Consider the following 24709-nt stretch of genomic DNA (forward strand, 5'->3'; position numbering starts at 1 on the left):
ATGTCATATAAAAATCTGTTATAAAAAGAGTTTGTTATAAATATGAGCCATGTAATAACCATGACAGGTGTCTTGAACAACTCCTGATGAGGGAGAACACCATGAACATACAAAGTGATAAAACGTTAAGATCTGATGCTTCTTTACCATTAGTCCAAATTGTAAACATAACTCATATAGATTACATGATTGATCAACACAATGAATGTGGTAAAGATTATACATTTGATATTTATCATTGCAGGCACATAAGAAGACAGATTGGAGAGAAACCCTATGAGTGTAATCAATGTGGTAAAGCCTTTGCACAGCACAATACTTTCCAATACCATAAAAGAACACATACTGAAGACAAACCTTATGAATATAACCAATGTGGTAAAGCATTTTTGTATCACTGTTATCTCAAAAGACATCAAAGAACACATACTGGAGAGAAACCTTATGAATGTAATCAATGTGGAAAAGTGTTTGCAGGTCATAGTAGTCTCCAATACCATAAAAGAACACACACTGGAGAGAAACCTTATGAATGCAATCAGTGTGGTAAAGCCTTTGCAACACCCACTAATCTCCAATATCATAAAAGAACACATACTGGAGAGAAACCTTATGAATGTAATCAATGTGGTAAATCCTTTGCATTTCACAGTACTCTACAAAACCATAAAAGAACACACACTGGAGAGAAACCTTACAAATGTAATCAATGTGGTAAAGCCTTTGCTAAATCCAGTAATCTCCAGTACCATAAAAGAACACATACTAGAGAGAAACCATATTAATGTAATCAATGACACAATTTGCAGGTCACAGTCATCTCCAATACCATAAAAGAACACATACTGGTGAGAAACCTTATGAATGTAATCAGTGTGGCAAAAACTTTTCATGTCTCAGTAGTCTCCGGTATCATAAAAGAACACATACTGGAGAGAAACCTTATGAAGTAATCAATGTGGTAAAGACTATTCACAAGGGAGAAGTCTCCAAAGACATAAAAGAACACATATTGGAGAGAAACCTAATTAATATAATCATGAACTAAGTTGGAGTTAAGAGCCTATTCGAATTGATCCATCCTTGTCTCCTTGTACTAAGCTCAAATTCAAATGGATCAAGGACCTCCACATAAAGCCAGACACTCTGAAGCTAATAGAAAAGAAATTGGGGAAGACCCTTGAGGACATCGGTACAGGGAGAAAGTTTCTGAACAGAACACCAATAAGCGTATACTCTAAGAGCAAGAATTGACAAATGGGACCTCATAAAATTACAAAGTTTCTGTAAGGCAAAGGACACCATCAAGAGGACAAATCAGCAACCAACAAATTGGGAAAAGATCTTCACCAATCCTACATCAGATAGAGGGCTAATATCCAATATATATAAAGAACTCAAGAAGTTAGACTCCAGAAAACCAAACAACCCTATTAAAAAATGGGGTACAGAGTTAAACAAAGAATTCTCACCTGAAGAACTTCGGATGGCGGAGAAACATCTTAAAAAATGCTCAACTTCATTAGTCATTAGGGAAATGCAAATCAAAACAACCCTAAGATTTCATCTTACACCAGTCAGAATGGCTAAGATTAAAAATTCAGGAGACAGCAGGTGTTGGAGAGGGTGTGGAGAAAGAGGAACACTCCTCCACTGCTGGTGGGGTTGCAAATTGGTACAACCACTCTGGAAATCAGTCTGGCGGTTCCTCCGAAAACTGGGCACCTTACTTCCAGAAGATCCTGCTATACCACTCCTGGGCATATACCCAGAAGACTCCCCACCATGTAATAAGGATACATGTTCTACTATGTTCATAGCAGCCCTATTTGTAATTGCCAGATGCTGGAAAGAACCCAGGTATCCTTCAACAGAAGAGTGGATGCAAAAAATGTGGTATATCTACACAATGGAGTACTATTCAGCCATTAGAAACAATGAATTCATGAAATTCTTAGGCAAATGGATGGAGCTAGAGAATATCATACTAAGTGAGGTAACCCAGACTCAAAAGGTGAATCATGGTATGCACTCACTAATAAGTGGATATTAACCTAGAAAACTGGAATACCCAAAACATAATCCACACATCAAATGAGGTACAAGAAGAAAGGAGGAGTGGCCCCTGGTTCTGGAAAGACTCAGTGAAACAGTATTCAGCAAAACCAGAACGGGGAAGTGGGAAGGGGTGGGTGGGAGGACAGGGGAAGAGAAGGGGGTTTACGGGACTTTCGGGGAGTGGGGGGGCTAGAAAAGGGGAAATCATTTGAAATGTAAATAAATTATATCGAATAAAAAAAAGAGCCTATTCGATTAGGAATATAATAGTCATCAGTGCTTAGGATTATATTAACTCTCTAGATGGTTCTTAAGATGATTTATCACGGAATGTTGGCTATTTTCCTCATTTGAGAGTCTCCTAGAGGTTAAGGTAAAGAGGTTTACATTAATTGCATTAACAAAGGAAGTATCAAAAATCCCCACATAGAATTTGACGTGACAATTTTGACCAAGCATAGTGAACGTAGAAAGGAAAACTACAAAAGGTAAGGTTCAAAGAGCAAAGCATCACCAGTAGTTGAATTAATCTAAATCCTGTTATCAAGGATAATCAATGGCATTAAAGGAATGGTTACATTAAGGCAAGTTTCCATCCAGCTAAAGTTATGGATTTGTAGTTTTATAAAAAAGAACTGTATCAGGTTAGGAATTATTACTTGGTAATTGTTTTCATGTGGATGTATGAAGATACAAGTATGTGTCAAACTGACAAGGGATATATTTTGATTGCTATTCTGGATTTTCAATTTAAGATCTAAAAGGAAAACCTTGGGTCCAGGCATGGTATTCCATGCTTTTAACCACAGCATTCAGGAAATGGAGCCCTGGAGATCTCTGATTTCAATGTTAATCTACTCATCAAGTTCCAGGACTGCCAAGCTTAGGCAATGAAGTGTTTGAGAAAATAAAAGTGTGTGATAATGTAATGGAAGGGGCCATATTTCAGCCACATCAAGCATGAGAGCTCAGCAGTTTTGTCCATGTGGCTCTGTATTTAGAGGCAAGAATAAAAGGGACTAGTGAGACAGTTAATGCTGGATAGCTCTAGTTCAAGAAATAGAGGTTGATGGAGAAGAAATCGGCATCACTGACATAAAATCTTCTTGTTAGAGTTTTCTGAGTGAAAGCGAAGGTGCATTCCAGAGATTACCAAGGTTGGACCAAGTGGTGCAGCTGGAATTGGTCATGTGTAAGAATCACACAGGAGGTACTGGTTTCAAATGCATGAAATTGTCATGCAGAGCAGCTGAGGCTTGGCACCATTGAGCAAGCATAAAGGAGGTTATTGGTCAAAACTAGTTGTAGCAGAAGAACCAAACATCCTGAAGATGCAAGTACCATGGGATGAACAGAAAGAACAGAAGGAGCAGGAGAGTGGAGTCAACCAGAACTTAGAGTGATACAGAGGGCAGATCTGGAAAAGTGACCCAATCTCTTTGGAGGAGCGGAGAAGAGCATGTGTGGATCATTGTATTTAAAAGAAGAAGCTGTGATATTGAAGTTATCTTGGAGACCCCAACATTTTGAGATATTAGAACTGGGTGATACCTGCTCAGGAAAACTGCTTTCAGGGAATAAAACCACTCAAGGAGAAATAATGCTGCTGCATTGAACAAAGCAGAAAGGAGTTGGAGAACTGAAGAACACTTTGACAAGAGAGAAGGAGATGCAGAGTTTAGAGATTGCTCAGTTGGCTTGGGTCTTATTTAGGGCCACTATTTCCTTATGTTGCCTTTATGAATGGTGAAGTATATACTGTGAATATGGAAGTATATGGTGCACTTTTATGTGTTTGAACATGGTTACTATTACAGGATAGTATTAATCTCAGAGGAGTCTTTGAACTTTGGACTCAGCATTTTGGGACTGCTATACACAATGGGGATTTTTGAAATAGGAGCTCATGTATTCTACATGGTTAAGTATGATCCATATACACTCATGTGTTTGAACAATCATATGGTGGCCAGACAGTGGAACGTAGTAATTTTAATATGCCAAGGCAAGTGAGTGGGATTATGAAGTGATTTGTCCTTGTTGGAGGAAGTGCATCACTTTGGAGGTGGGCTTTGAAATTACTTCCAGTGCTGAAGAGACCCTCCTATTAAGTCCATAGAAGACAGTCTCTTCCTAGCTGCCATTGAGTAAAGATGCAGAACTCTCAGCTTCTTCTCCAGCATCATGTCTATCTGCATTTCTGTCTTTCTTGCTGCTGTGATGAAAATGGACTAAACCTCTGAAACGGTAATCCAGCCCTAATTAAATGGTTGCTTTTATAGGAGTTGCCTTGTTCATGATGACTTTTCATAGCAATGGAAACGAAAGAAAGTAACACTGAGTTCATTTAATGTTATCAAGACTGCACAATCCTGTAGTATTTATTTTCATGAAAGAATATGTGTTAGAGAGAAATCTCATGAATGTGTTTATTACAATGAAGCCTTTGCACACCTCTATATTCTTCATAATTATGAAATCATTCATGCTGGAGAGAAATTCTATGAATGTTAGCTATGTGACAAAGCATTTATGTTATGGGATCCACTGAATTTCAACACAGTTCAAACACCAGAACAATGCAAATGATAAGAATCTTTTATAGTAAACTTGCTACTCATTAATCTGCACCACAAAAATATGCCCAAAAGCTTAGCCATTGATTTATATTTTTTTGGATTTTTTTAGTTAGTTGTGTATCCAACAACTTTCTGAACATGTTTATCAGCTCAGGAATTGCCTTTGGGAAATTTTGGTTCACTTATGCATATGACCATGTCATCTTCAAATAAATGTAATTTTACTTACTACTTATTAATTCATATTGATTTCATCCTCTTCAGTTATTTTATTCTAGTGAAATTTTTTGATAGTACTTTTAATAGATACAAAGAGAAGGAAACACCTTTTCTTGTTTGTGAATTAGGGGAACTGATTGTAATATCTGTCCATTTAACTTAATGTTGGCTATTCCCTTGCTGTAATGTGATGTTAGTATGTGTATTTCCCTTATGTGCTTATTTACTCCAAGAATTTTTCCATAAAGTGGTGTTGGATATTGTAAGAGAAATTTCATCATCTAGTGAGATGTTTTGGTCTGTATATATTAAATAAATAAATAAAGAGTTCTTTTTAAAATGTTTTTCTTAATTTAATTATGGTAAATTAATTCTACCCAGCGAATTACCTATTTCTTTTAGAATATTCAATTCCCTGGAGTACAGGTTTTTAAAAACATCTCTATTATTCTCTGAATTTCTTCATTGTCTGTTATTTTCCCCATTTTCATTTTAGATTTCAGAAATTTTGATATTGTGTATCTTTCTCAAAGGACCAAATCCGTGATTCAGTGATTCTTTTCTATTTTATTGATTTCAGCCCCCAGTTGGATAATTTCTTGATGTCTACTCCATTTTATAATTGCTCATTCACTTCTTTCTGTTCTAGACTTAAAATTGTGCTCTTCAATTGCCAATATGTGAGCTCTCCACTTTTTTTAATGTAAACATTTGTGCTATGAAGTTTTTCTAGGCACTACTTTTATCTTCATTGTGTTAAATAGAATTGTGCATGTTGCATATTTATTTTCATTGAATTCTGGAAAACCTCTACTGCGTACCTTTGTTTCTGCCTTAACATATTTTTTCATTCAGTAATGTGTGGGCAGCTTCTTTGAGTTTGTCAGTCTTTTGTTCTTTCTGGTTTTGTTGATATCTAGCTGTAATTAATGGTGGTCTGACAAGACACCTGGTGTTGTTCCAATTTTCTTGTGCATATAAAGCCTATCAATGTGTCTGAATATGTGTTCAGTTTATACATAAGTTTCATGAGGTGGTGAGCAGAAGGTATATTATCTTATATTGCAATAGAATGATCTCTAAATATCAGCGGGATTCATGTCCATGCTGTCAGATAGCTGTATTATTTCTGTTTAGTTTTGGTCTGGAGAATTTGTCCATTGGTGAGAGAGTGGTATTGAAATAACTGAGCATAAGCGCATGAGGGTTATTATGTGCTTTTAGATTTATAAATATTTCTTTTACAATGGTTGGTGATCATGTGTTTAAGGCAAAGATATTAAAAATTTCAATGACATTTGTGGTGATATTTATTCTTTTGAGGAATACCTAGTGTACTTCTCCAATTCTTTACATTATTTTTTTGGTTAAAATATAATTTGCTAAATTTTAAGATGATTACACTAGCTTGCTTCTTTGGTCAATTGGATTTGAATATATATTCAATATACATATATACATATACATACATATGTATATATATATATGTATATATATATATATATATATATATAATAATTATATATGTATTTACCTTGAAGCAACGCCTATTCTTGATGCTGAGCTGTAATTCTTGTATAAAATACAAGGATAGGTTTGTGTTAGCATACATTCGGTTAGACTGTGTCCTTTTATTTGGTGAACTGAGATTATAAATATTGAAAGAGTTAATGAACAGTGATTGTTAACTCCTGGAACTTTGTTGTTTTTGTTGTTGCAATGGCCGGTTTTATTGGTACTGGTGTGTGTATGTGTGTGTGTGTCTATGAGTGTGTGTGTGTGTTTGTGTGTATGTGTGTGTGTGTGTGTGTGTTTTCCCTTTTGCATAAAACACAAGATTTTTTAATACCTCTGTATCATTAACTTTTTTGGATTGGATTCTTCTTGTATCACTTTGTGTAGGTCTGAATATTTAGACAGATATTGTTCAAATTTGAATTTATCACAGACTATCTTATTTTTCCATTTGCGGGGATTAAATATTTTCTACATATAATAATCTTGACATCCTAACTTTCTGCAGTACGTGTGTGCAAAATCCTTTTGGTATTAAGACGCTTCAATAAGAAGTCATCTGTGATTTCAACAGATCTTCCTTTATATGTTTTTTGGCTTTCATACTTTTGTAGCATTTAGTATTTGTTCTTTGCATTGTATGTTTTGATTATTATTCAGGGAAGAGACTACATTTCATGGTCCATTCTGTGTGGTGTTTTGATGATTCTTGTACTTTGATAGGCATCTTCCTCTTTAGGTTAGGGAATTTTTCTTGTATGATTTTGTTGATAACACTTTCTGAGACTTTGATCTAGAGTTCTTCCTCTATTGCTAGTCTTCTAGTGCTTTGATCTTTCACAATGTCCTGCATTTTGTGGATATTATGTCAGGAAGTGTTAGATTCAATATTTTTTGGCTGATGAGTTCATCCCTTCTATTGTATCTTTAATGCTTGAGATTTGTATTCCATCTCTGTATTCTCTCACTGAACCTTGCCTCTTGTTCCAATGTGCACTCCTAAACTTTTATTTGCAGTATTCCCTCAGTTTGTGTTTGCTTCATTTTTTGTATTTCTTGGTCTCTAGTAGTTTTTTTCCTTCAACGCTTGGTTTATGATTTCTTTATTTATAGAATTTATTGGTTTCACCCCCTTTTTTTGTTTCTGTTTTCCTGGGTGACTTTGAGGTATTTATTGATTTCCTCCAATTGTTTGTGTTTTCCTGGAATTCTGTAAGTGATTTAGCCATTTCCTCTTTAAGGACCTCCAGGAACTTCTTATATTTGGCTTCAAAGCCTTTGTCTTATAATGCAGCAATGTTGTGATATTTAAGACCTTCTTTGGTAATATAAATGGACTCACAGTCATTAACCAGAGAGGGATCAATGTTGGTCCTTATTACATCATCTTTTGCCAAAATTGTGGAATGGAATGGTGTTATCACTTCTTGAAATGAAAAGTTCCTTTTCATGTGGATGAACTTGATATTCTGTTTGTTTCCATACAAAGAAATTTATTGTGGGGACCACCTATGAAACCATGATAGAAACAGAATGAATACTACCTAATCCATTCTATCTTTATTTGTTTAGTAAGTCAATAATTAATTTCAAATGCATCACTGCTGTCATCACTTGCTTGAGATTATTCCTCTAAAATTCCAGATATTTAAGAATTCTTTCATGTTTTTTTTCAAGTCTCCTTTTACAGATCCTCAGTTCTCCTACAGAGCTGCAGCCCAGCAACTTTTTCACCACAGAGGGCGCTGAGGCACTGGTGCTCCAGGTGGTGATTATCTCAGTGCTCACACCTTGGATCCCCTTCTCTAGTAGCTATGACTTGTCCCCCAAGCAAAGTTCAGCTAGGCTGTCAGCAGGACTGAGTTATTTTTCGAAAGTGATTTGAAACCTCATATGTGTTTTTGTTCCTCTGAACATTCGCTGTGCTGACAGAATTGGATTGTGACAGGCAGGCAGAGGTGGAATTCTGCAGGAGCTCTGGTTCTGGAACTTGTGCTCCTAAAGGCTGACCAAAACGCATGGTGCCCAGGTTTGAGGATGGAAATTCATTGCAGGTGCAGAGATTTTTTTCCTGACAGCTCAGCCTTCTGACATTTCAAAAAGCAGACTTTATTCTTTCTACCATAGGTAAATGACACCTACAGCCCTACAAAAGTGCCAAGACTTCCCACACTGTACCCCTCTCACGCAATGTAATAAACTCCGTGCAGACACAAATCTCCTTGCGGTTGCTTTCCTTTCTATTTGCCTAAGATTTTCCAGATGGCACAGACAAGTGCTCAACTGGTATTTTGCCTCAGCTGGTCATTTCATCTAGCTGTAGTTTCCCTGTTGCCTTGGGGCCATGGTCCAAGAGTACACTTGACAGACAGGGAAAACACAGGACGACCCCAGTTGACTCACTCATACATCCGGAGTTTTAGGAGAGTCTTGCAATCCTGGAAGGGCAGGCCCATAGTTAGTCTCCCTGTTGGCTTGTCCACACTTGTAGAGGACACAGCTGGAGTAGAGACCAAGGATCCCTTGATCCACAGCTCTGCTTCTGAGCTCCAGGCACTGCCACTTCTTCACAGCAGGTGATGCTGTGGGGCTGTTCTTCATCCAGAGTGGAATGCCAATTGTATGTGCACATCTTTGGAAGCTCAGGGCTCTACTAACTGCGAATTTCCCTCACAGCCAAGTTCTTCTTGGCGGTTGGCTTGTTGCAAGCTGAAATCATTTCCAACTACGTGTGTGATTTTGTATCTTGGTGCTTTCATTTTGTCAGCCAAATCAGATTATGCCAACCAAGCTGCAATGGGACTTGATTCAAACCAAGGGTGTGCTCCTAAATGCTGACAGTACAGCTTGGTGCCCAGAGATGAGTCATTCAGTGATTCCAAGATGTATTACCTGAGTCTTTCAACCTCTGTAGAAAATTCCAGGTGATGTGAAGTATTGAAAATATTGAATATTCAAAGGAAAACATGCTATTCAGTATTTCTGTGCAATGTTTACTTTATTTCCTACATACACTTCCTGAGAAATGAAGTTCAGAGAGCCAATTGTAAGAAATGATACTTAATGGTCCTCTTGACACTGAGAGCTGTGCAATCATTCTTTAGCCTGGTGCATGGCTTAGTCTACTGTGGGATTCAACTGTAAGGAAGACCAACAATAGAAGTAAGGCTTGTAAAATGTGAAGCTCTTCCAAGAGAGGAAGCACATAAAAGATACCCTCTCAAGCCCAGGGAGCAGTCTTTTCTGTGTCAGGGACAGCATTGCCCACAACTTCCAACTTAACCAGTCCTCTTTCTGCAGGTGAGCTCCCTTGTGAAGCAGAGGGAATTACTGAAAATAGAAAGATTCTCCTGTGCAGAAGTGGTGGCATAGACCTCTATTCCCCATACTAGACAGACAAAGCAAAGTAAATCTGAGTTCAGGGCTAATCTAGTCTTCACAGACTGAAGAAGGGTAAAATGGAAGTTGCAGGTGGCCCCAATTAATTTGTAAAGGAAGCATTTGGGTAGATCACTCCTCAACCATGTTGATTAAGCAGAGAGGTTTCCCAAAGTGCTCAATGTTGTTCACCATTTGCTGTTTCTTTTATGTCCCAGCACACATGAAAACCAGGATGTCTAAGTCTCCTAATGACTTCTTTAAAACAAACCACCAGTTACTCCTGTAACCGAAGGTTGGAAAGAATAGAATTCTTTGTGTGGAGAGCCAAACCACAGCTTTGAGGATGGCTGGATTGTGGATTGGGATCTATACTCCTTTTACTATGTATTTGAATGCTTGGGCTACCTGAGATACAGCAGCAGATTGAATTGTGCCTTGAAGAAGAGCACAGAGGTCTTCCAGACTGAGAGTCAGAGGGAGCCACGTGTGGCATCAGAAGATGTAAACAACAAAGACAAAGGTATAGAGGAGGTAGATCAATGCTCACCAAGCTTGCTGAGGGAGAAAGGGCTGGAACTTGAGACCTGTGATGGTGGAGACTGCCCTGACCAGCATCCTGCTTCTGAGAGTCCCAGGAACCTAGGATACTGGGCATAGCTTCAAAAGGCTTTTGGCCAAAAGTAGAAAAAGAAGTGAACAAGCCACCCAGAACTCTGTTTCGAGTCCAGGAGCCCTGATGCCTGCTAAGACTTGCAATTAGAATCCAGCCATCCTCAAAGCTGTGGTTTGGCTCTCCACAGAAAGAAAGTGTCTGAGATGTGGAAGATCTTGTACTCAGGGTTGGCAAGTCACATGCACTCGGCCATCCACGCTCTTCAGAATCTGCTGTATTTTTGACAAAACTGAGAAGGTACTCCCTCAGAACCTTCAGGTTATCCATGGAATGCTGAGGGCAAGTCCTTGGCCTTCTGATATAGACAAGTCTCCAGTGAGTTAATTATACCATCCCATCCATTACACTGTGGAAAATTGTGTTTTAAACCCACTATCCTACCTTCCATTTGCACTGCCTAAGGAGGCAAGATTTTTCCCAGTCTGGTGGTGCAAGACTTTAGTCTTAGCAGCTAAAGGAAAGGAGCAGATTGGGGATAGAGGAAGAGCAGGTGGATCTCTGTTCTCAAGGCCAGCCTGGTAGTCAGACCTAGTTTTAAGACAGCTAGGGCTACACAGGAAAACCTAGGCTCAAAAAATAAAACAAGCACACAAAAAAGGAGTGAAGATTTTCAAATTAAGATCCTATCACTCTGGATACAATTGTCTAGAGGCAAACACTATAGTGGACCGATGAGACAGGCAATAGGTGAAGTGCACATGGGTCAGTAAAACTACTTGGAGTGCTTGTTTTAAAGAGCAAAAGATCACATAGAATGATTTCTCACTCACTCTTTCCTGAAAGGGGATATGTTAGAATGACTTACATGATACAGTCTGCCTTATTCCACAACAACTGGATGGGAAGCAAAATCCAAGAATCCAGAAATTCTCAGTCCCTGAGGCTGGATTTCTCAGTTAATCTTCAGTAGAAGATGGAATCACAGACAAGTAAGCTCCAATGCCAGGGGAGTCATAAGATTTGCTACCTAGGAGAGAGCAAGAATGCAATGTGAAAACTATCTTCCTTTGTTTTCTTATATAGGCCTCAAGATGAAGGTGTGGCCCAAATTAAAGGTGTGTGTTCCAGATTCAATCTCTGGATTAAAGGTGTGTTCTGCTAGATGTGGCAACTCAGACCTTTAATCCAAGCACTATGGGAGTGAATCATGCAGCTGGATCTATGTTAGTAGCCTGGTCTATGAAGTGAGTTCCAACAAGGTGGGAGGAGAAGTAGAGTGCTAGGGAAATGTTAGTGATCTACAAAATAACAGATAGGAGCCAATCTGATGTAACTCATAGTAGGGTTGTTATTTTATTATTTTATATGATTTAAATTAGCTTGGACCCTCCAAGAAACCACTGTCATGCAGGATGGTTGTGGTCGTAGAGGGAAATGTAAGAGCCAGAGCCAAGGAATGGGGCCTGTCAAGAAGGCTAAAGTCTCCATTTTCAGATCCCCAGTTCTCCTACAGAGCTGCAGCCCTTATACTTCTTCACCACAGGGGGCGCTGCAGCACTGGTGCTCCAGGTGGTGTGGACCTCAGTGGTCACACGGTGGGCTCTCTTCTCTAGTTAGCTATGACTAGTCCCCCAAGCTATGTACTTCTAGGCTGTCAGCAGGCCTGAGTTGTTTTCCAATGGTGATTTGAAAACTCATATGTGTTTTTGTTCCTCTGAACATTCGCTGTGCTGACAGGATTGGACTCTGCCAGGTGAACAGAGGTAGAATTCTGCCGGAGCTCAGGGTCTGGAAGGTGTGCTGCTAAAGCCTGACCAAAATGTCTGGCACCCGGATTCAAGGAAGGAGATGCATTGCAGGTGCCATGGGTTTGTTTTGTTTTCTGCCCCTCTAAGCCTGCTAACTTTTCAGAAAGCAGACTTCATTCTGTCTACCTTAGGTAAATAACCCATTCAGCCCTACAAGTGTGCCAAGACTTGTGACACCCCCCCCCCTTCATGGAATGCAACAAACTCAGTGCAAACACAAATCTCCTTGCAGCTGCTTTCCTTTCTGATCTTCTCTGATTTTCCTGATGGCACAGACAAGTGCTCAACTGGTATCCTGTTTCAGCTGGTCTTTTTATGTAGCTGCAGTTCCCTGTTGCCTTGGGGCCATGGCCCAAGAGTACACTTGATGGGGAAAGCACAGGACAACCATGATTGACTGACTCACTCACCCCGAGTTTTATGTGAGTCTTGCAATCCTAGAAAGGCAGGTCCATAGTTAGTTCCACTGTCTGCATGTTCAGACTTGTAGAGACCACAGCTAGACCAGGGACCAAGGAAGGATCCAGAAGCTCCAAAGCTTCCTAGTTCCACAGCTCTGCCTCTGAGCTCCAGGCACTGACACTTCTTTCTAGCAGGGGTCACCATGGGCTTCTTTTCCACCAGAGAGAAATGCCAATGTTCAGTGCCGAGGTTTGCATTCTCAGGGCTCTGCTAACTGTGAATTTTCCACACAGTCAAGTTTTCCATGGCTGTTGGCTTGCAGGAGCTGAAATCATTTCCAACTGTGTCCGTGATTTCTTGGTGCTATCATTTTGAAAACAAAATCAGATTATGCCCATCAAGCTGCAATGGGACTTGATTCAAACCCAGGGTGCGCTCCTAAATAGTGACAGAACAGCCTGATACCCAGGGATGAGTGATTCTCTCAGTGATTACAAGATGTATTACCTGAGTCTTCCCACCTCTGTTGCAAGTTCTACGTGATGTGAATTACAGATAATGTTGAATATTCAAAGGAAAACATGCTGGTCAGTAATTCTGTGCAGTGTCTATTTTTTCCCACATACACTTCCTGAGAAATGAAGTTCAGAGAGTCAAATGTAAGAAATCATTCTTTAGCCTGGTACATGGCTTAGCCTACTGAGGGACTCAACTGCTAGGAAGAGCAACAATAGATGTAAGGATTGTAAGAGGTGAAGCTTTTCCAAGACTGGAAGCACTTAAAAGACACACTCTCGAGGCTAGGGAGCTGGGTTTTCTGTTAGGTCCAGCACTGTCCTGAGCTTCCAACTTAGCCTGTCCAGTTTCTGCAGGTGACTTCCCTTGTGAGGCAGAAATTTTGAAAGGAAATTCCTGAAAATAGAAAGAATCTCCTGTGTAGAAGTCGTGGCACAGGCCTCTAATCCCCATACTAGAGAGATAAAGCAAAGTAAATCTGAGTTCAGCTCTAGTCTAGTCTACACAGAAGGAAGAGGGTGTAAAATGGAAGTTGAAGGCCCCTAGATTAATTTGTAAAGGAAGCATCTGGGTAGATCACTCCTCAACCAGGTTGATTAATCAGAGTGGTTTCCCAAAGTGCTCAAGTTTACTTCCTGTGTGCTGGTTCTTTTATGTCTCAGCACACATGAAAACCAGGATGTCAAAGTCACCTAAGGACTTTTTGAAAACAAACCACCAGTTACTCCTGTAACCAAAGGTAGGAAAGAATAGAATATCCTCATCTGGGTCCACTCTAGCCCCCATATTTTCCCTTGGGCCATTTAAATAAGAACACAAATATCCAGCTTTTTAACACTTTTATTAAGAAAGATGTAAAGAAACAAGCAAACAAACACCAGATGGCTGCAAAGACGCAACTGCCTTGTTTGTGCCTTTGTTTTAATAGAGGAGCTGACAGAAGATCCCCTAATTTCAGGTCTTAGCAGGCATCAGGGCTCCTGGATTCCAAACAGCATTCTGGGTGGCTTGTTCACTTCTTCTTCTTTTGGCCAAAAGCCTTTTGAAGCCATGCCCAGCATCCTAGGTTCCTGGGACTGTCAGAAGCAGGATGCTGGTCAGGGCAGACTCCACCATCATAGGTCTCAAGTTCTAGCCCTTTTTCCCTCAGCAAACTTGGTGAGGTTTGGTCTACCTCCTCTATATCTTTGTCTTGGTTGTTGTTGTTTACATCTCCTGAAGCCACATGTGTCTCCCTCGGACTCTCACCTAGGGGAGATCTCTGTGCTCTTCTTCATAGCACAATTCAATCTTTGGTAGTATCTCAGGTAGTCCAAGCTCTCAAATACACAAAAGGAGTATAGATATCAATCTGCAAACCAGTCATCCTCAGAGCAGTGCCTTGACTCTCCACAGAAAAAACATGGCTCAGAAGTGGAAGATCTTTTAGTCAGGGATGGCAAATCACAAACACTCCGCAGTCCATGTTCTTCCGAATCTGCTGTGTTTTTGACAAAACTTAGAAGGTACTCCCTCAGAACCTTCAGGTTATCCATGGAACGCTGAGGGCAAGTCCTTGAACTTCAAATACAAAGAAATCTCCTGTTACTTAATTATACCCTCCTGAGCATTACACTGTGGAATATTGGGTGTTAAACCCACAATAATAGCATCTATTTGTATTGCCTAATAGAGGCAAAATTCTGCCCAGTCAGGCGAAGCAATACTTTAGTCTCAGCACCTATAGAAAAGAAGCAGATTGGGGATAGAAGTAGAAGCAGTTGGATCTCTAATCTCAAGGCCAACCTGGTAGTCAGACCTAGTTTCAAGACAGCTAGGGCTACAGATTAAAACCTAGGCTAAAATATTCAAACAAGCAAACAAGAAAGGAGTGAAGCTTCTCAAATTAAGATCCTACCACTCTGGATGCAATTGTCTTGAGTTAAATTATAGTGGACTGATGAAACAGGCAATGGGGGAAGTGCTCATGGGTCAGTAAATCTACTCGGGTACCTGTTTTAAAGAGTAAAAGATCACATAGAATGATCTCTCAGTCACCCTGTCTTTCCTGAAAGGGGATTATATTAAAATGACTTACATGATGCAGTCATGCAGGCAGAATTTTGCCTCTATTAGGCAATACAAATAGATGCTATTATTGTGGGTTTAACACCCACAACAGTTGCATGGGAAGCAAAGTCCAAAAATCCAGAAGTTCTCAGTCCCTGAGGCTGGATGTCTCAGCATGTCTTCAGTAGAAGATGGAATCACAGACAAGTAAGCAATAATGCCAGGGAAGTCCTAAGACTTGCTATCTAGGAGAGAGCAAGCAGGCAATGTGAAAACTTACTTCCTCTGTGTTCTTATATAGGCCTCAAGATGAAGGTGTGGCCCAAATTAAAGGTGTGTGCTCCAGATTCAATCTCTGGATTAAAGGTAAGTGTCTTCTGCTTGGTGTGGCAACTCAAGACCTTTAATCCAAACACTATGGGAGTGAATCAAGCAGGTGGATCTCTGTTAGTAGCCTGGTCTACAAAGTGAGTTCCAACAAGGTAAGAAGAGATGTATAGTGCTAGGGAAATGTTAGTGATCTACAAAATAACAGATAGGGGCCAATCTGATGTAATTCATAGTAGGGTTGTTATTTTATTATTTTATATTATTTGAATTGGCTTGGACCCTCCAAGAAACCACTATCATGCAGGATGGTTGTGGTTGTTGAGGGCAATACAAGAGCCAGAGCCAAGGAATGAAGCCTGGCAAGAAGGCTAAAGTCTCCTTTTTCAGATCCTCAGTTCTCCTACAGAGCTGCAGCCCATATACTACTTCACCACAGGGGGTGCTGTGGCACTGGCACTCCACGTGGTGGGGACCTCAGTGGTCACATGGTGGGCTCCCTTCTCTAGTTAGCTATGACTTGTCCCCCAAGCCAAGTTCTTCTAGGCTGTCAGCAGGCCTGAGTTGTTTTCCGAAGGTGATTTGAAACTCATATGTGTTTTTGTTCCTCTGAACATTCGCTGTGCTGACAGGATTGGACTCTGCCAGGTGAACAGAGGTAGAATTCTGCCGGAGCTCAGGGTCTGGAAGGTGTGCTGCTAAAGCCTGACCAAAATGCCTGGTGCCCGGATTCAAGGAAGGAGATGCATGGCAGGTGCCATGGGTTCAGTTTGTTTTCTGCCCCACTAAGCCTCCTGACTTTTCAGAAAGCAAACTTCATTCTGTCTACCTTAGGAAAATAACCCATTCAGCCCTACCAGTGTGCCAAGACTTGTGACACATCCCCCCCCTTATGGAATGCAACAAACTCAGTGCAAACACAAATCTCCTTGCAGCTGCTTTCCTTTCTGATCTTCTATGATGTTCCAGACGGCACAGACAAGTATTCATCTGGTATTCTGTCTCTGCTGGTCTTTTCATGAAGCTGTAGTTTCCCTGTTGCCTTGCTGCCATGGCCCAAGAGTATACTTGATGGGGAAAGCACAGGACAACCATGATTGACTGACTCACTCACCCCGAGTTTTATGTGAGTCTTGCAATCCTGGCAAGGCAGGTCCATAGTTAGTTCCACTGTCTGCATGTCCATACTTGTAGAGACCACAGCTAGACCAGGGACCAAGGAAGGATCCAGAAGTTCCAAAGCTTCCTAGTTCCACAGCTCTGCCTCTGAGCGCCATGCACTGACACTTCTTCCCAGCACGTGTCACCATGGGCTGCTTTTCCACCAGAAAGGAATGCCAATGTTCAGTGCCCATGTTTGCATTCTCAGGGCTCAACTAACTGTGAATTTCCCACACAGCCAAGTTTTCCATGGGTGTTGGCTTGCGCGCTGAAATCATTTCCAAGTGTGTCTGTGATTTCTTGGTTCTATCGTTTTGACAACCAAATCAGATTATGCCCAGCAAGCTGCAATGGGACTTGAATCGAACGCAGGGTGCACTCCTAAATACTGACAGAACAGCCTGGTGCTCAGGGATGAGTCATTCAGTGAATCCAAGAAGTATTACTGGAGACTTCCCACCTCTGTTGAAAGTTCCAAGTGGTGTGAATTAAAGAAAATGTTGAATATTCAAGGAAAAACATGATGGTCAGTATTTCTGTGCAGTACTTATTTCCTACACACACTTCCTATAAAATGAGTTTCAGAGAGCAAACTGTAAGAAATGATAATTATTTGTCCTCTTCACACTAAGTGCTTTGTGACTGCTCTCTAGACTGGTACATGATTTAGCCTACTGAGGGGTTAAACTTTAAGAAAGAACAACAGTAGTAAGGCTTATAAAACATGAAGCCCCACCCACCTCCCTTGTCAGTGATGCCCACAATGACAGTCAGTCTCACTGAGCTCCGCCCACCTCCTGTGTCAGTGATGCCCACAATCTCGCCAAGACACGCTGACCCCGCCCTCCACCCCTGTCAGTGACATCCACAATCATGGTGGTTCTGCCATTTTGTAAGAATTCCTTGAGCTGTGCACACCCATAAATGGTTGTGAGTGGTGATGGCATTGTGGGAACGCAGGTGATGGCTCCCCATGCATTCGATGCACACATTGAATACTTGTGGTGCGGTTTTACCTAAAGTGTCACCAAGTGAGGCAGCCTTATTGATATTTAGTGGATATCTGCAGAGACTTGCAATGTCTCCTGTCAGATTTTATTCTGTATGCTAATAAAATATGTAAATGAAATAGGCATAATTTAAATAGGGAAAGGAAACAGTCCATATTTATGGTACATATATACATATATACTTGTATATAAAATAAATCTTTAAAAAGAAAAAAGAATCAAAGTTGTGGGGTGGAAGTCTTACAGAAGTCATGCCTTATGCTAAATAAAGCTTTTAAGAATAGCGCTCTTCCAAAGGTCCTGAGTTCAAATCCCAGCAACCACATGGTGGCTCACAACCATCTATAATGAGATCTGACATACTCTTCTGGTGCATCTGAAGACAGTACAGTGTACTTAGATATAATAATAAATAAATCTTAAAAAAAAAGAATAGCATATATATTTACGTATTTATTCATATATTGGTTTATGTATTTCTGTATTATATATACATATCTTTTAAATAAAAAGAAAAAATAAAAATATGATTATAAAATATAAATATATGTTTATATAAATATAAAATACATTTTTGATAAAAATATGAATATAAATACATATAAGTCTTTTAAAACAAATCTTTAAAATTATAAAAGTATGTATAAATGTTGTGGTGAAGAGATCTTACAGAAGCCATGTCTTATGCTAAGTAAATCTCTTAAGAAAACCGTCTTGTTGCTGGGTGGTGGTGGTGCATGCCTTTAATCCCAGCACTTAGGAGGCAGAGGCAGGGGAATTTCTGAGTTGGAGGCCAGCCAGAACTACAGAGTGGGTTCCAGGTCAGCCAGGGCTACACAGAGAAACTCTGTCTCGGAAAAAAAGAAAAGAAAAAAAAAAAAAAAGAAAGCCATCTTGTGAACTACTTACAGAGGTAAAATGGAAATCAACAGGAAGCCAGCAGAAGCTATCATAAAATTCTGCACTAGGAGAAAAGACCTTATCTCAGGAACATCATTGCCCAAGCCTAAAGTGCCTTAGAACTGATAACCAAAGCCCCAAATGGTGGACAGAGTTGGGTTCTGAGGATATAAAATATTCTGAAGGCTGTGACCCCAGACCATTACCAGCTCTTGCCAGCACATTCCTGGCTTTAGCAAAGGACCTATATTTTATTCTCAATCTAATATAGCCTCAGGAAAAGGTCCCATGGAGTAGGCCCAGGCTATTACGATCTCTGTCCAGTATGTTCCTGGGTTTGACAAGGAGCTTTGTCATTCTCCATTCATGAGGGCCTCCTAGAAAGACATGCTGGATAAGGCTAGCCCTCCAGCCAACATTCTCTCTCTCTCTCTCTCTCTCTCTCTCTCTCTCTCTCTCTCTCTCTCTCTCAATTAGTTTTTAATTGGTTTACTTATTAACATTCCGATTGTTGCCCCCACTCTCTGGTCTCCACTCCCAGGGCTCTTTACCCCATTCCACTCCCATTTGCTTTGAGAGGGTGCTTCATCACACTCACCTCTATTCCTCTCATCTACTCACAGACCACCTCCTCACCTTGCCCATTCTCCTTCTCTGGGTCATCATGGTTCTACAGGATTAGCTGTATTGTCTCCTACTGAGTACAGACAATGCAGTCCTCTGCTACTTATGTTCCTGAGGACATGGAACAGCCCTTGCTCATTGGTTGATGGCTTCGTCTCTCTCAGCTCCCAGTGGTCTGGGGGTACTTGACACTGTTGGTCTTCTTAAGGGATTGGCATCCCCTATGGCTCCTTCCATCCTTCCCCTAACTCTCCATAGGGGTCCATGACCTGAGACCAATGGTTGGCTGTGAGAATCTGCATCTGTCTCAGTCAGTCGCTGGTGTTGCCTCTCAGAGGACAGCCATGCTCGGCTCCTGTCTGCAAGTACATAGGTGTTTTTCCATCTCAAATGGCTGTCACCCAGTGTCGTCTGCCCCATGTGGCTGAACTATGCTTTCCTCAATTAGAAAATGGGGGTTTCAGGCACACCAGGCTTTAATGTTGATTATGACACTGTAATGACACTTTCAGCAGCTTGCTACTGAGCTGTTTTATTTATTATTATTATTGTTGTTGTTATTGTTGTTGTTGCTGTTGCTATTGTTGTTGTTATTGTTGTGATCATGTGCAAAGTGGCTGGTTGTGCACCACAGTTATCTCCTTTGTTACGGTTTGGAGACAGTTTTCTAAACAAACCTTGTGAACGAACATGAGAATCCTAATATCCTAGTCTCTAACCGGCCTGCTTAGCATACATTTCTTCAATCAACACCTGGTCCAAATGTTTTGAGCAGATTCAGCCCTGATAGTGAAGTTATTCAGAGGTCCCAGCCTGATCTAGCAAGTGAGAAGCAACCCAAGGGACCTTTAAGATGCAAACATCTGGCTACATCTGTCTAATGCGTCCCATCCATCCCTAGGGATTGCCCAACACCCAAGCTCTTACTTCTCATCTAACTTTTCTTCATCAACATGGGCAGACAGCCTGTGCTCAACAAGTCTCAAAAACAAAACTTACTTGAAGTTCTTCTACAGTATCCAACAGCAGGACTCAAAGCAGGACAGAGAACAATTCAAGCCTGTGCAGCCACAATGAACTTGCAGCAAGGCACTAGGAAGACCCTCCTCACAGTCTGACTGTCAGGTTTGCCTGGTGTCCTGGATTGGCTAGTGAGTCTTACCCCTCCTCAAGGCTAGAGTGTGCTTCCAGTCCTGTGTCAGACCACTCATATATCTGAGGTCAGGTTTGTGCTTCCATAGCATTTGTGCCTATCCTCCAAGAACTTCATCCATCTTTACTCCCACCCAGGACTGGAGGAGGGCACACCATTGCAACTGAGGCTGTTCAGCTGCTTTCTGCTCCCCTTTGTGGGCCGTGATCCTCCTCTCATCGTGACCTGCCTTCATAGCTTGCTTGAGAATTCCTCACAGCAGTTCCCCTTCTTCTTCCTGAAATCAAGGTGTATAACCTGTTACTTGAATTGTAGTGGAGGTATAAAGCTGGCCCATCAGTGGAAGTATGCCCAGGCTTTTAACATTAAAGAGAGATTTTAGGAAACACGTGTTTTGCGGCTTCATACAATTTTCTTCCACCAGATGATAGGTATGAAATAAGCTCAGGGAAAAGACAGGGAGCAGATGACAAACACTGTGGAGCACTACTGTTAGTGAGCACATCTTTCTCAATGGCAAGGTGGGGAAAAACCTGCAGTTGTGTTAGCAGAGGTTCTCTAGATCAACATATCTCATAGAGAGAGTGAATTTTTCTGTGTATGTAGAAAGAAGATTTATTAAAATGTCTCAGAGACAGTTGTACTCTTTTTCCAATAATGCATCTCTGACAAGAGAAACATGAAAATCAAAGAATTATCTTCTGGTGAAAGGGAGCTGCAATTTCTCTGAGCTCAGCATGAAGCCAGCAAACAAAACTCTTGTTTCCTAAAGTCACTCTTTAAAGTTAATAGCTTGGGCACCCTTCCCCTTGTGGCTCAGATTTATACCTCCACTGCACCTGAGAAATGGGCTATGCAAGCTATTCACCTAGAATTACAGGAAGAAGCAGGCAAATGCTGCGAGGAAAGCTTAGGCAAGGTGTGAATTTAGGTCCTGGTAAGTGTAGGGTCATTGCTCACAAGAAGAGAAGCAGGCAGTGGGGCACTGTGATGGACAGTGGGGCACTGTGATGGGACAGTGGTGCACTGTGATGGGACAGTGGTGCACTGTGATGGGACAGTGGGGCATTGTGATGGGACAGTGGGGCACTGTGATGGGACGGTGGGGTAGTGTGATGGGATGGTGGGGCACTGTGATGGGATAGTGGGGCATTGTGATTGGACAGTGGGGCATTGTGATGTTTATCCTTGTATCTGTTTTCGGACCTCCAGTTCTTTATGTTTCAGATGAAAGTGTGTGGAGAGGTGGCAGGAGAATGGAGATCTTCCTGGGCTCTCAGACTGCTGAGTGAAATTTGGCTTGATGCAGGGGACTCAGAGATCAGGGAAGATGGGTGGGGCAAGGGAAGCTTACCTGTGTGCGTCTGGATTCTGATAAATGTGCAGAAGAGATTTATGATTTATTTATGGCTTCTGAGTTTAAGTCTTACTCTCTTCTTTTCCATTCCATTACCTTATAAATTCTATTTTCTTCCATTTCTTCAAGTGATTTGTTTTTTCATCTCTAAGTACTTCTACCTGTTTGCCAGTGGCTTTCTGTATTTCATTAAAGGGATCAATTTAATCCTCATTAAAGACATTTGTCATCCTCATGAGGTGACATTTTAGGTCAGAATCTTGTTCTTCATGTGTGCTTGGGTATCCAGGGTAGGAGAACTGTGTTCTGATAATGCCAAATTACCTTGTCTTCTGTTGTATATGTTCTTGCATTTTTCTTTCACCACCTGGTCATTTCTGTTATTAACTTGTCTGGGCCCACAGACTGAACCAGGACACTTTGGAGACAGGCAGTGCTATCTCTGGTTAGTTCGGGCCTTCCTTAACCATTCTTAGTGCAACCATCATGGATCCCCATGGCACTGATTAGCGCAGACCTCTCACAAGCCAGGATGGATTTGGGTCTGGGGTAGGCATATTGATCTGCCATCATTTCAATTGAAGGTGCAGACTGTACAGACAACATGGCTCATGAGGAGCTTCATAAATACCACAGGTGCTGGTCTCGGGGGGGTAGGGATTCCAAAATGGTGTGTGAATTCAGCCAAAGTCTGACCTATGTTTGTAGATATGGAAGACCACCTCTTAGAAAGGTAGCCCGTTAGATATGGGAGGTACACCCTGCTTTCCCAAGTTCAGACTGTAGAAGTCCTTCGGGTGTAAAATTTATATAGAATATTGAAATTCTTTTTTTGTTTTGGTATTCCATGTTATCATGGTTCAGTATATGGGGCAATGAAGCTTGGAATGAAATATAGGACATTATTATAATCAGAGTTTCATGATTTAAAGGTTATAAGGGTACAACTTGGAAGAATCATCATCATCAAACCTGCCCAGCTATGTATTTTAAGTGTTATTGAAGAAATGTTTCATGGGTTAAAAATCATAATTGTAATTAAGCTAAACATATTTTCATTAGAATAAGTTGAAGTTTCTACATAAGTCATGGAACTTATAATTGACTGAGATGCTCTTTGTAATGAAGAAACTGAAATTATGCTTATTGGTGCATGGATGTACAATAGATATCACATTGCCTTTCAAATATCTATGATTAATGAATAAGATCATTGCTATTGCTTATCTCATTCATGAAAGAGGAAGTTTTTCTATCCATGTAGAGTGATGAGTGCAGATACTCAAAACTGCTTCTATATTTTAAAGAAATCATATTTCTACACCACATAAAACCTTGTTTCAAGTGATTTAAGAAACAAAAATCAGTATATGAATAATGGGAAGCAAACAGGACAGAAAGGTTTTATTAATAAATGATATCCAACAGTTAATGAAAATACAATACCAATACTTTAGAGATTATTCTATGAAATGCAAATGGGATAGAGTCTATCTCATATTCCACACAGCACAACATGAAATCAGATATCTGACTCCAACACAAAATAAAGGAACCACAAATTGAACTGAAGCTATGGAATATTATTTGTGAGATATGGAAGAACATTTTATTTTACATACTCATAAAGTACTGTAGGGAATATCTTAAGACTGCGATCCAAGCTTATAACTTAATGGAAAAAGAAAAAAAGACTCTCTTGATAATCAGGAAGGATACAATGGTGTCTGGTATAACTTCTTTCCACCATGTCAAGTCAATAACATGAGCTTAAGGTAGAAAGAAAAGAAATTTCAAGAAAAACTATTTGTGATCCAAGGACACAGAGGATGTCTCTGTAGAAAACAACATGGATTCTCACCTCTCAGTCTTGGCGAAACCAAATTCAAATTTATTGAAGGATCTTTATGCTCGACCTACAGTCTGGATATAATGAGTATAGTATGGATCCAAGTCCAATGCTCATGTGCAGCAAATGACTTCCAAAGAAATGTCACAGCCCAGGATGTTATTTCCATAGTAGTAACAATAGAGTGAAGAATCAACCTCCACACACATTCCAAATCCATTTGACATGGCATTACCATGCAGTATCAAACAAATATAGAATATCACAGTATAAAGGCACTCATGTTTCCCAATATACAGGTCTGGAAAAATACTGAAAATATTCAAATTTACAAAGTCATAATTCAACCAAAGTATGAAGCAAATTTTTATTCATATTAACTGAGATGGCACAACAAACTCCATAGCAAGATTTTATTATAACCCAGTGACATACAAACCATTTAAAAATGGCGTTAAATATTTCATTTAATTCGTAAGAAGCAAATTTTTATTCATATTAACTGAGATAGTACAATAAACTCCATAGCATGATTTTATTATAAGTCAGTGACATACCAACCATTTCAAAAATGGTGTTAAAGAATCCATTTAATATGAATGAAGCAAATATGTATTCATATTAACTGAGATGGTACAATAAACCCTATAGAAAGATTTTATTATAAGCCAGTGACATACCAACCATTTCAAAAATGGTGTTAAAGATTCCATTTAATTCGGTATATATAAAATGGGCCAAAAATAATATAGTTGAAAAAATATAAATCAAATTCAATGCTACATCTGTATCATTCATAGTAATCTAACCCTGTTACATCAATTAGTATAACAGACATACATTTGTGTTTTTACAATGTAATCCAAGATAGGACTGTTTCAAAACAAGCACCAACTAGCCAAGGATGAAAAATATAAGGTATACAGTAACATTAACAATACAATTCTCTCTCAGAAATGGCATGTAAAATATTTCATTTCTTTGAGAAAAATGTATGAAATTTTTCTCAAACATCTTAATGAGGTGTGAAAAAACATCAACAAAGAATTGTTTCTTCAAATGGCGCTGACTGCCTGGGATTGATTATCAGGCAGTTGATAAACATTATAACTCAGTGAAAGTCTGAACAAGTACTGATATTGGACAGAATGAGTATTGAATCTTTATAAATCCAGGCATTTTTCGATT

The 24709-nt window shown here is 40.1% G+C and overlaps 1 pseudogene; it reads left to right on the forward strand.

Annotated features, from left to right (window-relative positions):
- The window catches only part of LOC127671603 (zinc finger protein 431-like), a 91634-nt pseudogene that overhangs the window by 18600 nt on the left and 48325 nt on the right, over nt 1-24709 (forward strand).

Source organism: Apodemus sylvaticus, chromosome 21 (genome assembly GCF_947179515.1).
Source record: "Apodemus sylvaticus chromosome 21, mApoSyl1.1, whole genome shotgun sequence".
Lineage (NCBI taxonomy): Eukaryota > Metazoa > Chordata > Mammalia > Rodentia > Muridae > Apodemus > Apodemus sylvaticus.